The following is an 18,340-nucleotide window of genomic DNA, read 5'->3' as shown; positions in this document are numbered from 1 at the left end:
TCATGAGTTTGTAGGATGGGAGATTAAACAACAACAAAAGACTTGCTGAAATGCTGAAGCTCCCCCAACTTATGAGATTTAAAACACTGCCAAAAATTGATTAAAATTGATTGGAACCAATATGACCAACTGGAGTCTGTGCAGAATGGGCTTGCTGACGTCCCAGCCCAAATTTCAACCACGTGTTTCATACTAATGCCCGTCAAATGTGCACATGCGACTGACTCATGAGAAGGCAGTGAAGAGATACCTGTGCATGCCGGAGAACTTCTTAGTCCTCCTCTTTCCGCCCACCAATCAACCACTAATCTCACAATTCACCCCCTAAACCTTTTCTAATAAAATGACTGCCTTGGAGCCAGTACAGGGAGACAGATTTGAGCTAGACTCTAGTCTCTTTGTTAGTTGACTTGCAATAAAAAATGCTTTTCTTTTCTCAAAAACCCAGTAATATAATATCGGCTTCCTGTGCATCTAGGAGCAAGCCATTTTGCTTGGTAACCTCTTCAGTTAAGAGATGGGAAAGAATGAGATGTCTGCAGATGATAGAAGGAGGGAGCAGCATCTCTGGTACATTCTGGTGGCTTGAGTATCAGAGGAGCTGGGATATTGCAGGAGGAAGGAGAAAGGGTATGGAAGAGGCAAGAGGGAGCACAGAGAACACTTATAGTGCCTCATGGCCCTGCAGTGTGGGGAAATGGGAGAGGGAGATGAAAGGCCTCCAACTGGGGGAGTTTTGGAGAAATGGGAAAGCCAGCTTTCAGTAAAGGCACAATCAGCAAGTGTTGAAGAAGGACTTGCTGTTTCCAGGTGAGGCCACCTAACGTGCACAGTGTAGGCTTTGAATGGGCAGGAAGGGGAAGGCAATGGACCAGACTATGAGGGGTCCCAAGCAGGAAAGGGACAAGAGTGCAGGTGGTACTTAAGGTGAGCAGGGATGCAAGACATTGTGGGGTTACCTCTGATGGTTCCTAGAGGAAGGGGAGCAATTAGTTCAAAGTACAGTTGCAAGAAGTTAAATTATATGGAGTGATTGCTTCCTCTGCAATTCCAGATGATGTTTGTGTAATAACCTTGACTGAGAATAAGACTGAGGGAGGGGAGAGTAGGATGGAAGATTCTCATTGGTAGTGAGAGGTAAGGTGTTGGTCTTTGGGTGACTACTTTCTCAATTGTTTCCTCTCACAATGGTCAGCCAAGAATAAGGAATTATTTCATAAGACAATTACAGACATTGTTACCACAAGCCCCAGAGGGGACTGTCTCAAAAAAGAAAAGGAAGCTTTTTATGCCAAGATGTCATTGTTATTAGAAAGTTCTGAAGGATATATTTGTAAGCCAGTCTATGGGCTATGATCATTTGGCAAAAATTTTTAAGCCCTAAGAAATGTCATCCAATATTTGTCAACAGTGCTAAAAATGATGTGGATCTGTATCAGTTAGAATTTTACTTGCAAGAAATAAAAGTTGACTCTGATAAGCAGGAGAGGGATTTATAGAGGAATATTGAGTAGCTCACAGTAGCTTGAGTAGCTAGAAGTGATATAGAAAGAACCAAGCTTGAAAGCCATCTAGGCACAGCCAGAGCCAAAATTGTGCCATAAATCTGGTCTGATGAGATGCCAACATCATTTCCGATTTTAGTTGGCAGAATGTATCCCAAAAGATATCCACACCGTAATTCCAGAGCCTGTGACCTTGTTACTTTACATGACAAGAGGGACTTTGCAAATGTAATTAAGTTTGTGAACCTTAAAATAGGGAGACTATCCCATATTACCCAGGTGGGTCCAGTGTTATAATATGAGCCTTAAATCACAGAACTTTTTCTGAAAGGAGAAAGAAGAGATCTGATGGAGAAGTTGGAGAGATTTGAAGCATGAGAAAAATTGCACCATTGCTGGTGTGAAGATGGAGGTGGCAACATGATGAGGGTTGACTGGAGCCTTAAGGAGATGAGACCCATTCCCAGCAGACAGTCAGCAAAAATGGGAGACTCAGCCCACATCCACAAAAAAACTAAATTCTGCCAACAACTTGAATGAGCTTGGAAGCAGGTCTCCAAGCAAACCCAAGACAAGGCAAGACTTGTTTACTGTTTAAACTAGTAAAAATACAATAAGCCACTTTCAGATTCAAACAGCTGATTTACTTACATAGACAGCAAGAGGGAAGATTAACCAAGGGCTGCAGTTCCCAATGGTCCTAATCCCTCACACCAGAAAGAATGATACAGAAACAAAAGGGGGCTGTAATACGAATTATGGGCTACGGTGTTGCTGAGGAGCTAATTCTACACTATAGCTAAGCAGTCTTATATCCTACAGCTCCATTTTCAGGGGAGCAGAGAAGACATTCCCATCCTTCACCACAACCTGGGAAGCCACAATAAACCATATCATCTCATGAATGCCTCTTGGGAGCAGTAGGTTCAGTGGCAGATGGCCTCACAGAAGCTCCTCATCATCCTCCTAGCCTCTCCTATTCTGTGAGGATCACGAAGCATTCTTCTAAAGCTCAGGTAAGCTGTGGTTCAAGCCTTTGCATGCATGAGCTATGTAAATACATGAAAAGTCACCAGGAAACCATGGAAGAGCCACTCTTCTGCACAGATTCTCCCCAGAGCCTCTAGGAATTAGCTCAGACTAGCCACTACCTTGATTTCTTCCTTATGAAACCTGCAATGGAGAAGTCAGTCTTACCTACCTGGACTTCTGCCATACAGAATGGCGAGAAAATCAATTTGTGTTGTTTTTAGGGCTAAGATGGTGATAATTTGTTATACAGCAATAGAAAATTAATATGATCCGTGAGCACCATAGTGGCCATCAGGCTCATTGTGACACTCATCACTGGATGCTGTTGCTGGCATTTCATAGCTTGGTGACCTTGGAAGCTAGATGTACCTCTCATCTGCTTGCAGAGAAGTTTCCTCCTATCTTGATACTTTGTTTCATCAGTTTCTTACTCAAGTTCCATGAGCACTCATTCCAATGAGTGCTTGTTATTAGCTATGCTTAGACCATGTGCCATGCACTAACTACAAAAGAGGCTTGGAATGTGGTTACCTGGAATAATCAGCTTCTATAGCAGGGAGGGGAGGGGTATGCTGTGCTTCTCATCAAGAATTCCCCAAATATTGAAAGGAGATTCAAATAATGGTATTTTCACACTGCTGATAAAGACATATGTGAGATTGGGTGATTTATAAAGAAAAAAGTTTAATGGACTCACAGTTCCATGTGGCTGGGGAGGCCTCACGACCATGGTGGAGAAAAGTCACGTCTTAACATGGCAGCAGACAAGACAGAATGAGAGAGCCAAGTGAAAGGGAAACCACTTATAGAATCATCAGATTTCATGAGACTTATTCACTACCACAAGAACCGTATAGGGAAAACCGCCTCCATGATTCAATTATCTCAGACCGGGTCCCTCCCACAACCCATGGGAATTATGGGAGCTACAGTTCAAGATGAGATTTGGGTGAGGACACAGCCAAACCATATTAAATGATCAGGCAACAAGTCTTATTACTGCCATATACCACTCTTTTCATTGTCCAATACAACATAAACCTCAGGCTCCCATGGTTTTAAGATTTCAATATTTCAGGAGAATACTGGTGCTTCCAGCAGGAGAATAAACAATGGTTCCATTGTATATGAAGCTGAGACATCCACTTGATAAATTTGGGCTTCTCCAGCCACTGATTCAACAGAAGGAAAGGAGGTTTATAATTTTGGGATATTGGCCAATAAAATTCATCTTGCTTATCAAGGAGGTATATATTTGCTGCTGCATAAGGTGAAATTTTGTGAGAAGACCATTATGTGTACAAAAATAAGAGGGACTCCTTTCACTTCAACCAGTTGAATTCTGTGCCTGTATATTCAGGGGGAAAGAGCCTCTTGTCGGTTGCTGTTTAGAGTGGATACCAAGCCTGTGAGCAACACCTCTGTCTCATGTGGTATTTTCTCCTAATTAACATTGTGCCAGAGTCTTCATGTACCATTCTATTTTACAGAGCCAGCTGCTTCTAAACAATTGAATAGAGAGTAAGATCAGTGAAACCCACAGGCTTGATCTCCTTTACTGTAATGTTAATTCACTATCAAGTAAGTTCCTTGTCCAAAAATAGTGTTCTGTGGGATATTATTCCATTATCTAAAATACATCTGGAGAGTGTGAGGTGTGGATGTGTGTGCAAGTTAACATGAATCTATACTGCAGGGATGATCACATAAATAAAGAATGCTGCCCAGCAATTTCCATTTAAAGATGCTTCAGAGGTGGTTGTTTGGAATTTAGAAAACTTTATCCCACAGTTTACACTTCACAGAAGTAGCTATGCAGGGTGTGTTTCACATATCACAGTCTGATTCAGTACTGGAGGGTTTATTAACTGACATAAGGAATATTAAACATATGTTGTTGAAGAAATAAATAGCATTCAATATATGTTGACTGGAAAGGTTTGTACAGAAAAATTTACTCTTGCATGATCAATCCTCTATGATCCCAGCAGGTTAATATTTTTTGAGTAGCACCTCAGCTCTAAAACTCCACTTATTCCCAACTTTCTCACCTAATAGAGAATTATTTGCTCTGTGAGACTAGAAACATTGCTTTTCTGCCATCAGAGTATTTGTAGAGTTGTCTCAGGGTGAGCTATTAGTGGCCTTGTGGAGTGAAAAAGAAGAGTGGGAAGGGTGGAGAGCTAGCAGTTCCTCAAGTTTGCAAGACCTCATTGTTTGCATGTTTTGATGCCTGCTCATAAATAAATATTGGTACTTGTTTCAGAATTTGTATTTTTTTTAACATAGCATCTAGCAATAATGTTGTAGAGAAAACAACTGGCTCCAGCCATCACTAGTCACTGGAGGCAACCAATATTTACCAAGGAGAACCTGATGACTCTGAATGGCTAAATTGGCTTAGGTCTATCCTTAACAGAAATCATTAGGGTAAATAAGGCATTCAGTAGGGCCATGGATGGTGATGGTGGTAGGTATGTGGTGCGGTGGCATCAATTTTCTGGGAGTTGCCTGCATAGTTTCATTGAGATACAGGAACAAATTGGCTTGTATCAACTGTGATCTCTTTGTAGGTGGTGCTTGCTCACGAGTGACTCAAAGTCAATCATTTGGCACTGTCAGGGCTACCCCTCCAAATGATGCTGAAGCCCTGACCCCACCTTCATAAAAGCTGCAGCATCTCAGTGACACCAAATGAAGCTATAGTCTCCTTCAGCCCTCCAGGTGCTGGAGCTATAGAGTAAGCAGAGAGAAGTAGAGAATACCAATATCCTGGCTTGTGTTGACCTTCTCACCCAGGCCCCCAAGCAGCCCTTGTACTCAGAGTCCAATAAAGACTCAAGGAAACAGCTATTTTATCTTGTGGTTTTAACATCTTTCTCCACAAGGAGTCAAAAACCACAGCTCAGGAAGCGCTGCCAGTAGTAGTAGTTGTTTCATTATCTCATTATCCCAAGTCTCCCTGAATAAGGTGCCCTCCTCCAGCCTAAAACAAACACCTGGTGTGTATAACATCATACAGATAGACCCTGATAGATAATATCTGTGTGTGTTCAAGTTTGTGTTTAGGGAGGGGGTGCTGCTGAGCCCCATAAAAGTTGTGTTTAGAATGATGTCTATACTACCCTAATGCATACCAAGTGAAAAAATTATATTTGGTAAAGATTAGTCATTACTCAATCTGGGGTAATTTTTTGTTGTGCTTAACATCTTTTGATACTTGGAATACTTCAGAATGTTTATGATGGTTTGAAATTATACAAAGGTAACAACTTATTTGCGGATACCTAAAGGGAGCTCACAGAGAAATCATGTTCAGACCCATAGAAGCATCCAGTTAGGCATTAAAACAGTATTTTTTTTGTTTTTTTTTTTGAGACGGAGTCTCGCTCTGTCGCCCAGGCTGGAGTGCAGTGGCACAATCTCGGCTTACTGCAAGCTCCGCCTCCCGGGTTCATGCCATTCTCCTGCCTCAGCCTCTCCGAGTAGCTGGGACTACAGGCGCCCGCCACCATGCCTGGCTAATTTTTTTTTTTTTGTATTTTTAGTAGAGACGGGGTTTCACCGTGGTCTTGATCTCCTGACCTTGTGATCTGCCCACCTCGGCCTCCCAAAGTGCTGGGATTACAAGCGTGAGCCACCGCGCCCGGCCTAAAATTTTTATTGCTTTGTTTTTCTAGTTTATTATTATAGGCATTGTATGATGTTTACATGGTTTAAAAATCAGAACAACAAGTTCAGAGAGATTTAATTTCTATTTCTGTTCCCTCACCCCATAGCTCTCTACCATCTCTAGGTAAACATTTAAAAAATGTTTGGTTGTTTTTTCTGATGATTCTTTTTTTTTTTTTTTATTATACTTTAGGTTTTAGGGTACATGTGCACAATCTGCAGGTTTGTTACATATGTATCCATATGCCGTGTTGGTTTGCTGCACCCATTGACTCGTCATTTAGCATTAGGTGTATCTCCTAATGCTGTCCCTCCCCCCTCCCCCCAACCCACAACAGTCCCCAGAGTGTGATGTTCCCCTTCCTGTGTCCATGAGTTCTCATTGTTCAATTCCCACCTATGAGTGAGAACATGTGGTGTTTGGTTTCTTGTCCTTGCGAAAGTTTACTGAGAATGATGTTTTCCAGTTTCATCCATGTCCCTACAAAGGACACGAACTCATCATTTTTTATGGCTGCATAGTATTCCATGGTGTATATGTGCCACATTTTCTTAATCTAGTCTATCGTTGTTGGACATTTGGGTTGGTTCCAAGTCTTTGCTATTGTGAATAGTGCCACAACAAACATACGTGTGCATGTGTCTTTATAGCAGCATGATTTATAGTCCTTTGGGTATATACCCAGTAATGGGATGGCTGGGTCAAATGGTATTTCTAGTTCTAGATCCCTGAGGAATCGCCACACTGACTTCCACAATGGTTGAACTAGTTTACAGTCCCACCAACAGTGTAAAAGTGTTCCTGTTTCTCCACATCCTCTCCAGCACCTGTTGTTTCCTGACTTTTTAATGATGGCCATTCTAACTGGTGTGAGATGGTATCTCATTGTGGTTTTGATTTGCATTTCTCTGATGGCCAGTGATGATGAGCATTTTTTCATGTGTTTTTTGGCTGCATAAATGTCTTCTTTAGAGAAGTGTCTGTTCATGTCCTTCGCCCACTTTTTGATGGGGTTGTTTTTTTCTTGTAAATTTGTTTGAGTTCATTGTAGATTCTGGATAGTAGCCCTTTGTCAGATGAGTAGGTTGCAAAAATTTTCTCCCATTCTGTAGGTTGCCTGTTCACTCTGATGGTAGTTTCTTTTGCTGTGCAGGAGCTCTTTAGTTTAATTAGATCCCATTTGTCAATTTTGGCTTTTGTTGCCGTTGCTTTTGGTGTTTTAGACATGAAGTCCTTGCCCACGCCTATGTCCTGAATGGTATTGCCTAGGCTTTCTTCTAGGGTTTTTATGGTTTTAGGTCTAACATGTAAGTCTTTAATCCATCTTGAATTAATTTTTGTATAAGGTGTAAGGAAGGGATCCAGTTTCAGCTTTCTACATATGGCTAGCCAGTTTTCCCAGCACCATTTATTAAATAGGGAATCCTTTCCCCATTGCTTGTTTTTGTCAGGTTTGTCAAAGATCAGATAGTTGTAGATATGCAGCATTATTTCTGAGGGCTCTGTTCTGTTCCATTGATCTATGTCTCTGTTGTGGTACCAGTACCATGCTGTTTTGGTTACTGTAGCCTTGTAGTATAGTTTGAAGTCAGGTGGCGTGATGGTGATGCCTCCAGCTTTGTTCTTTTGGCTTAGGATTGACCTGGCGATGCGGGCTCTTTTTTGGTTCCATATGAACTTTAAAGTAGTTTTTTCCAATTCTGTGAAGAAAGTCATTGGTAGCTTGATGGGGATGGCATTGAATCTATAAATTACCTTGGGCAGTATGGCCATTTTCACGATATTGATTCTTCCAACCCATGAGCATGGAATGTTCTTCCATTTGTTTGTATCTTCTTTTATTTCATTGAGCAGTGGTTTGTAGTTCTCCTTGAAGAGGTCCTTCATATCCCTTGTAAGTTGGATTCCTAGGTATTTTATTCTCTTTGAAGCAATTGTGAATGGGAGTTCACTCATGATTTGGCTCTCTGTTTGTCTGTGATTGGTGTACAAGAATGCTTGTGATTTTTGTACATTGATTTTGTATCCTGAGACTTTGCTGAAGTTGCTAATCAGCTTAAGGAGATTTTGGGCTGAGACGATGGGGTTTTCTAGATATACAATCATGTCATCTGCAAATAGGGAGAATTTGACTTCCTCTTTTCCTAATTGAATACCCTTTATTTCCTTCTCCTGCCTGATTGCCCTGGCCAGAACTTCCAGCACTGTGTTGAATAGGAGTGGTGAGAGATTCTTATGTTAAGGATGTGTATAATATATAAAGTCATATATATATGTTCTTATTTCCTCTTGTTTCTCACGTAAATATTAACATTATATGCAGTGTTCTTCATCTTAGTTTTTTAATTAACTGTTTCTAAAGATTATTCCATGTAAGTGTATATTTATTTTCTTCAACCTTTTTTATCTGGCTACATAGTAATTTAATGTATAATTGCATCATTTCTTATTTAACCTCTCCCTTATTATGATACATTTAGTGTTCTTTCCTGGCTTTTACTAGTACAAGTAATGCAGCAGTCAATAACTTTGGGAATTATGTTCTGGACTTCTGCAGGTATATTTTCAAAGTAAATTGCTCTAAGTAGAATGGTTAGGTCAAAGCATGAATGCATTTGTAATTTAGCTAACTTAATTTTACTTACTGTCCAATGCCTACTGCCTCCTCCACATAAACAGTATAATGCAGTGGGAAATGTGTGGGCTTTGGAGTCACACTGGCCTGGACTTGAACCTGGTGCTATAACTTACTAGTAAACTATGTGAACATGAAGATTCGTAATACCTACTTCATAAGGTCTGTGTTAAGATGAACAGAAATGATGTCTGCCGGAAGCATCGAGTACTTTGTCTTGTTGCAGCGGCAGTGCTCCCCATAGATCAGTTCCCTTTTCAAGTCCTCAGGTCAATAAAATCTGAATGACCTTGGCACCTAGATGTTTCAGAATCTGGATTCCTTGTTACAGATTCTGTTCTGACAGCTCTAATTAAACTTAATACAGCCTTAATTTAGCCAAGAGTATCCTTATGTTTTCTGTAGAAAACTTTAGCCTTTGTCATGTTAACCTAGAGTGTCTATCGCTGACCAGGTACTTACGAAACTCTATGACATCGTTCCTCTCTGTATCAAAGTTAACCACAGATTTTCAATACCATGCTTTACTGGGCACCCCATGGAAAGAAGGGCTTATCAGTCTGTACCTGAAATCCTTTGCTACATCTATTTTTAGGAATCCAGAACTGAAATCTATGTGATCAATTTCTACCTTAAACTATCTCACCATTTTGAATCCTAAAGATTTTCTGAGCTTTAGTTTATCAAACTCTCTCTGTTCTTTCACTACTAATTGCCAGGACATTTCTCATGAATACTGACTGAGCTCAAACAGCCTAGGCGTGCGGATAAAGGAGATTTTTTAAGGTTGCTTGGATCATCCTGGCTTAGCAACACTCATGCATAAAGGTGTAAGTCTACACCAAATGAATCCGAGACTAACTTGCTGAGGTAATTAGTGTTTCTAATTTGAGAAAGCAATCATATATGGATTATTCCTATATTATAGGCTTCAATGCAGTAGGGTCCTAGACTTTTTAAGATGTATTTTCTATTTAAAACATAAATATTTAATGTTTTGATTGTTAAGTGGAGAATATCTACAGAAAATGCTCTTTTTTGTGTATTTCTAATTAAAAGTTGTTTTGGTCATGAATGGGGGTTTCTACTTCTTATTAACAAGAATTACTTCTTACCCCCGACTGCTCATGATTTGAGAAACAGATGAACTAGCTTCACAAGGTCAGGTGGTCCTGCCCGCCTGGTAACTCAACAAATTTGATTAACATGAAAATGAACTCTGGGTCGGGACAAAGGGCAAACTCGGAAAATGTCAGGTGATAGGAAAACCCAGAACTGCCTCCTAATTTGGCAGCTGTTCTGAGATTATGATTTCTGGATTGGGTGACATCTTAAATAAACCAGAAATCTCATTTAGTATGAAAACCCAACTCTTGCCTTGGTCTTCAGTGTCCTTTGTTTTGCACCTAAGTCAGAAAATGAATGAGGATTAAAACCCTTCAAAGTATACGAAGAGCAGAGACCATTTTCTCCTGGTGCATTTTTTAAAGAGGATAAGACACATTAAGGGTGATTTATATTCTGTCAGCTTTATTTGAGAGGAATGATATTCAACATTTCAACCCATTTTTACTCAATTTCTGAAGAGAAATATTTTCTTCCTCTTTAACATGCTGAACTAATCTTGGTTTAAAATCTTATAATGATGCCTCAGATATCTGATGGAATTTTAGACTAAGTTAAACAAACAAAGGAAAGAACCATTTCTTAAACAGGATTGTATACAGTGATATGACTGAATATATTATTCTACTATTTTAAATTTTACTTAATGCTTCTGATATGCCACATAATTTTTTTTGCTACCCATGCAGTCTTGAATTGCAAAATAAAAGAGATCTCATAGAATCCATGAGGTGAAAGTCACAGCTGTAGACATTTCTCTCAATTACAAAAGCACGTTTTTTTCAAACCGTTCTCAATCTCTGGATTTTTGCAGTACCCACAGAAACCAGTGGCACTTCAGAGGATAAAGGATATGACTATTCTCCACATATTTCCTTCAAGTCAGAAGCCTGCCAGGGAGCTCAAATTCAACCCTTGGGAGTAGGTTGATCCTGGCAGAAGTCTCTAGGGAGTGACTGAAAGTTCCAACATCCCTACCTATTTTCTCCATAGCGTTGTATTCACAGGCAAGTGTTATCTTAGCATTAGGAGATTTTTTTTTTCAAGTTCCTCTGTTAACTTTAACATCTCTCTTAATAATTGACAAATGGGATCTAATTGAACTAAAGAGCTTCTGCACAGCAAAAGAAACTACCATCAGAGTGAACAGGCAACCTACAGAATGGGAGAAAATTTTTGCAATCTACTCATCTGACAAAGGGCTAATACTCAGAATCTACAAAGAACTCAAACAAATTTATAAGAAAAAAACAAACAACCCCATCAAAAAGTGGGTGAAGTATGTGAACAGACACTTCTCAAAAGAAGACATTGATGTAGCAAACAGACACGTGAAAAAATGCTCATCATCACTGGCCATCAGAGAAATGCAAATCAAAACCACAATGAGATACCATCTCACACCAGTTAGAATGGCCATCATTAAAAAGTCAGGAAACAACAGGTGCTGGAGAGGATGTGGAGAAATAGGAACACTTTTACACTGTTGCTGGGACTGTAAATTGGATCAACCATTGTGGAAGACAGTGTGGCAATTCCTCAAGGATCTAGAACTAGAAATACCATTTGACCCAGCCATCCTATTACTGGGTATATACCCAAAGGATTGTAAATCATGCTGCTATAGACACACGCACACGTATGTTTGTTGTGGCACTATTCACAATAGCAAAGACTTGGAACCAAGCCAAATGTCCATCAAAGATAGACTGGATTAAGAAAATGTGGCACATATACACCATGGAATACTATGCAGCCATAAAAAATGATGAGTTCATGTCCTTTGTAGGGACATGGATAAAGCTGGAAACCATCATTCTCAGCAAACTATCGCAAGGATAAAAAACCAAACACCGCATGTTCTCACTCATAGGTGGGAATTGAACAATGAGAACACTTGAACACAGGAAGGGGATCATCACACACTGGGGCCTGTTGTGGGGTGGGGGGGAGGGGATAGGGATAGCATTAGGAGATATACCTAATGTAAATGGCGAGTTAATGGGTGCAGCACACCAACATGGCACATGTATACATATGTAACAAATCTGCACGTTGTGCACATGTACCCTAGAACTTAAAGTATAATAATAATAATAATAAAAAGAATTGATACAGCAACCCAGTGCTAACAAGTTGCTAATGAATTAAAAACTATTCTCTGGAGAATTCTAGAAGAGAGATAATTGGCAAGTTAGAGAAATAGGTACTGAGTGGAGGAACACACATCCCCATTTCAAAGTGCCCTGGGACAAGTGGCCCCACACTGAGAGCACTTGGCCAATAGAAGTGAGTGGGTCAGAGAGGGAGAGACAGAAACTCTCCGGTGACCAACTAGGCAATTATTGCCTTCTCATACAATTGCATGCAGTCTTACAGTAAATGAAGTGGAGTTGGGTGCAGAATGGCTTTTTCCTGCTAACCTCATTAATCAGAGTAAGAAATCATCAGCCTAGGGGAGGAAAGGGCCTTTAACTTCATTTTCCTCTAAGGTCAAGTGATGTGGTCATTTTTGTTTAATCCTTTGCACAGTTCCTCCTAATTCACCACCAGAGGCACTTTGTGTGGCTCAAGGGTAGAAAAGAATTGGGGAGCTATGAACATGGATTACCCAGGAATATCACATTTTCAAAAAATGAGTAATAGGTATAAGAAACATGAAGACCCTTAGCTAAGTGCGTGGCAGAAGGTGATGTCGGGATTCATGAACCCTGGGGAACCCCAGCACCAGGCCACTCCTGCTCTTGGCTGTTCTCTAGTGTGGCTTGGCTGTTGCACTTTGCGTCACTGCTATTCATGCCTACCGTATCCCTATACCTGGACAGGAGCATGTATTTTGCAGGTAGAAGTTTATGTCGGTTTGAGTCCTGACTCTGACTCCTCCTAAATGTGTACCTTTGGGCAATATTTTCATCTCTCTGAGAGGTAAGACTGCACGCTTAGCTCTTGGATGGTGGTAATGCCAGAATCCTCTTCCTAATATCTAGATAGTGTTTTCCAGTTGACAAAGTCATTTCAAGTGTCATGTCTTTTTTTTTTTCACCTGCTCTCCCAAGTTGAAGTATATGAGAATATTTTCTGAATTAACCTTAAAAAAGCTGTGTTATATTAAAATCTGTAAATCAGGTGAATGAAATATATTTGTCCTTAAATGTATAAATATATCAAAAGGTATGTAAATATAAAAATAAACATGCACATATATTTATATAAAATATATAAATCAATGAAAACTAAAAATTAAAAAAATGGAAAAATCATTGAAAACTAAAAAAAAGAACAGGTATGTTTTACTTCATGTGTGCTTTATATTTTTTCTGTGATTCTATTTGTTTATTTATTTTTAGCCTTTAAAAAAACACAAATTTTTCTGTTGCAGATGCATGGCTTTTTTTTTTTTTTTTTGCCCTTTTCCGTGAAGATTTAATAAAATTCTGCCTTTCAGCCCTTGGCTTGGAGCTATTGTCCTGTTATTGCATTGGGTTGGGTCATGCCAGAAAAACTCTTGACCTTGTTCAAAATTGCTGCAATAAGGGGCTCTATCCCTCCTTCTCGAATAGGTATGCTGCTCTAGGACTGACGAGCTGCCCAAAAAAACTTTATATCCACCCCATAAAGCTGTCAGCAGTGAAAACAGTGAGTTTAACAGCAGGAAATGTGAAGCTATTGATATCATCCACAGTATCCCGAATGCTGAAGAGAACTTGCCTCTTAAATGTCTAGAGTGATGGGATTGATATTGGGAAATAAAAACATACACTTTGTTTCAGCGAACAGGACATATTGCCCTTTGGATTCAAAATAGCATCCATTCACATTGACCAGGATGATAAGTGAGAACTTCCAAGTCAGCCCCAGGAAAAGGGTGGACAGGAACTGTGAGTGTTGATGTTTTCCAGCAGTGCTCAGTGTGCATGTACCTTGACGTCTTGCATTTATACTTACTGCTTTTGACTTTGCTTTTCCCTCCAAAGAAAATTATTCCTATTTACCAACATTTACAGCATCGTGAGATATACAGCAAGTGGGCCAGTCTCCTTCAGACTTTGGGCCCTTACCAAGTGGCATATGTATGGCAGAGATTGTTAATTCCCTTCCTCCAACATTTGATCTCTTCTTCTTCCTCAAATAGATAACCCTGATTCTTAGCTGAGCATATTGCAGCTCAGAACTGAAGACTATATTCAACCTTCGTTGTTTACCTAGAAGAGGCAAAAGAATCTCTTTACCCGGAAAATGTGAATGGAAATGCGTAGAATTTGTGGAAAGGCTACTTGAAAAATGATGCTTCAGCTGAACATAAGCCCATCTGTGCTCTCCACCCATTCTTCCTCCTTCTGGCCTCAACTAGCCATGAATACCACAAAGTGACCTTGAAAAAGAGTCCATAGGCTAAAGATGGTGAAATAGGGAGAAGCCCAAATTCCTGATAATACCATGGAGCATCTCCTAGCCCAGAGCTGCTGATTCAGTACTTCCTCTCTGCAACAACAACAACAACAACAACAACAACAAAACAAAAACAAAAAACAAAAACCATGCCTCTCTTGTTTAAGCCATTAGTGGTTGTTTTCTTTGCTAAAGGAAGGCAAATTCTAAATGTTAAATATAGGCAAGATCAATAATGGTGCTGCACAGGGCCACATTGGAGGCTCAGAGAAGAGGAAACTTGAGGAATACTGATCCTGCCTTTACAGTTTTGATATTTTATTCATCATTGCATTTTTTTGCATGAATTTTGATTTTTTAAATTATTGCACTTGGACTTGTGCTCCTGAAAAGATAAATTGCAAATACTTTCACCTATTCCTCCTACTAAGTACAACTAAAAACCTTGGACATACATTTTATATGTAATGAAGGCAGAAGTCTTCCTCAGGACCGGAGGAATGACACAGCAGTGAACTCCCTCGATTTTCTTTTTGCCTTGTGTCACTTGCACATGTAGCTGAAGAAGCAGGCAACCCACAAATGCCAATTAGAGCTCAGACAACAAGTCCCAGCAGCAAACAGATGCTTTCACCAGTCAAAGGACCAGGAAAGGGGCAGTCTACTAAGACAGGAAACTTTTAGAAAATAGCTACTCAGCTTTATTCAAATACTGCAGAAAAACTGGCTCCACTCCAGCCAAGCCAGCAAAGATTAAATTGGTAACTGAGTGGGGACACTTGTGAAGATGAAATAAGGTGCCCAAGACCCTCACAGGAATTGTTTCAGAGAAGGCCAGTATGAATTCAGGTTTTAAAAATTATTTTATTTTATTATTATTATTTTTTTGAGATGGAGTCTAGCTCTGTTGCCCAGACTGGAGTGCAGTGGCGCAATCTCAGCTCACTGCAAGTTCCGCCTCCCGGGTTCATGCCATTCTCCTGCCTTAGCCTCCTGAGTAGCTGAGACTACAGGCGCCCGCCACCACGCCCATCTATTTTTTGTTTGTTTGTTTTGTATTTTTTAGTAGAGACAGGGTTTCACTGTGTTAGCCAGGATGGTTTCGATCTCCTGACCTTGTGATCCACCCGCCTTGGCCTCCCAAAGTGTTGGGATTACAGGCGTGAGCCACTGCACCCGGCCAGATTTTATTTTTTACAGTAGTTTTACAGCAACAATTATTGTAAGGTACACAGAGTTCCCATATGCCTCCTGCCCCCACACATGCACTGCCTCCCCTGTTACCTACATCCCTACCAGAGTGGTATGTTTGTTATGATTGATGAACCTGCATTGACACGTCATTAATACCTAAAGTCCATAGTTTACAATAGAGTTTTTTCTTGAGGTTGTACCTATTATGGGTTTTGACAAATGCTAATGACTTCGATCCACCATTCTAGTATTATAGAGTAGTTTCACTGCCTTAAAAATCTTCTGTGCTCTCCCTATTCTTTTCCTCCCCTGAATCCCTGGTAACCACTAGTCCTCTTACTGTATTCATAGTTTTGCCTTTTTTCACAATGTCATAGTGGGAAACATGTAGTATATAGTGTTTCCAGATTGGCTTCTTCTACTTAGTAATGTGAATTTCAGTTTCCTGTATGTCTTTTTATGGCTTGAGAGCTCATTCCTATTCCACTGTATGGATATATATAAAACAGTCATGAACATCTTGGTTGCTTTTAAGTTTTGACAATTGTGAATAAAGCTGCTGTAAACATTGATGTGTAGGTTTTTGTGTGGATGTAAATTTTCAGCTCATTTGGGTAAACACCAAAGAGCACCACTGCCGAATTGTATAGTAAAAGTATGTTTAGAGTTACAAGAAACTGCCAAACTGTCTTCCAAAATGGCTGTATCATTCTACATTCTGGCCAGCAATGAACGGGAGTGCCCATTGCTCCACATCCAAACCAGCGTTCGGCATTGTCAATGTTCTGGATTTTGACCATTCTAATAGTGGTGTGAGAATAACTTAATGTTGTTTTAATTTCCCATTCCCTAATGTCATACGATATTGAGTATCTTTTTAAATACTATTTTTTTGCCATCCATATATCTTTTTTAGTGAGGTTATCTGTTCAGATCTTTTGGCTATTTTTTAAATGGGGTTGTATTTTTATTATTGTTGAGTTTTAAGAATTCTTTGTATATTTTGGTTAACAGTACTTTACCATATGTGATTTGCAAATATCCTTTTTCCCAGTTTGTGGCTTGTCTTCTCATTCTTTTGGCAGTGTTTTTCACAGAGAAGATATTTTTAATTTTAACAAATTTATGAATGATTTCTTTCACAGATCAGGCTGTTGGTGTTGTATCTAAAAAGTCATTACATACCTAATGTCATCTAGGTTCTCTCCTGTTATTGTCTAGGAGATTTTTAGTTTTACATTTTACATTTAGGTTCATGATATATTGAATGTTTATATTTGTAAGGGTGTAAGTTCTGTGTCTAGATTCTTTTTATGTAAATGACCAGTTGTTGACACCATTTGTTGAAAAGACTCTTTGCTTTATTGTATTGCCTTTGCTGATTTGTCAAAGATCAAGTTGCCTATATTTATGTGGGTCTGTTTCTAGGCTTTGTCTTCTGTTCTATTGAACAATTTTTTTTTTTTTTTTTTTTTGGCCAATACCATGCTGTCTTGACTACCATAACATTTTAGTAGATCTTAAAGTAGGGTAGTATCAGTCCTCTGACTTTGTTCTTCTCTTTCAATATTGCGTTGTCGATTCTAGGTCACCTGCCTCCCTCTATAAACATTAGAATCAGTTTGTTCATATCCACAAAATAGCCTTCTGGGATTTAAATTGAGATTGTGTTAAATCTATAGATAGAGTTGAGAAAAACTCACATCATGCAATATTAGTCTTCCTATCCATGAACATAGAATATTTCTCCATTTATTTAGTTCTTTGATTTCTTTCATGAGAATTTTGTGATTTTCCTTATATACATCTTATAAAAATTTTGTTTGATTTATGCCAAAGTATTTCATTTTTGTGGGGGTTAATGTAAATGGTTTTGTATTTTTAGTTTCAAATTGTACTTATTCATTGCTGGTATATAGAAAAGAGACTGAGTTTTATAAATATTAACCTTGTATTATTGTGCACCTTGCTATAATCACTTATTGGTTACAAGTAAAGTTTTTTTTTGTCAATTCTTTAATTGTCATTTGTGAACAAAGCCAATTTTATTTTTTCCTCCTTAATCTGTATATCTTTTAATTTTTTTCTTGTCTTAGTTGCATTAACTAGGAATTCCAGAGTAATATCAACAAGAAGTGGTGAGAGAAGATATCCTTGCTTTGTTTCTAATCTTATCAGAAAGGCTTCTAGTTTCTTTCTTTCTTTCTTTCTTTCTTTCTTTCTTTTTTTTTTTTTTGAGACAGAGTCTCTCCCTGTTGCCAGGCTGGAGTGCGATGGTGCAATCTCGGCTCACCGCAACCTCCGTCTCGCAAGTTCAAGTAGTTCTTCTGCCTCAGCCTCCCGAGTAGCTGGGAATACAGGTGTGCACCACCATACCCAGCTTATTATTTTTTTTTTTGTATTTTTAGTAGAGACAGGGTTTCACCACGTTTTCCAGGTTGGTCTCGATCTCCTGACCTCGTGATCCACCTGCCTCGGCCTCCCAAAGTGCTGGGATTACAGACTACAGACATGAACCACTGCGCCTGGCTGGCTTCTAGTTTCTTATGATTATGGGTCATGTTAATTGTAGGTTTTGTGTAGATTTTTTAAAAATCAAGTTTATGAAGTTTTTCTCTATTCATAGTTTGTTAAGAGGTGTTTTTTTTTTTATCATGAATGGTTGTTGAATTTTGTTAAATGATTTTTCTGCATCTACTGATATAAAAATATGATTTTTCTCTTTAGACTTTTGATGTGATAGATTCCATTAATTGCATTTTGAATGTTGAACCAGACTTGCATACC

This window comes from Symphalangus syndactylus, chromosome 10, assembly GCF_028878055.3.
Source record: "Symphalangus syndactylus isolate Jambi chromosome 10, NHGRI_mSymSyn1-v2.1_pri, whole genome shotgun sequence".
Taxonomy (NCBI): Eukaryota; Metazoa; Chordata; class Mammalia; order Primates; family Hylobatidae; genus Symphalangus; species Symphalangus syndactylus.
Note: the sequence above shows the minus strand (reverse complement) of the source record.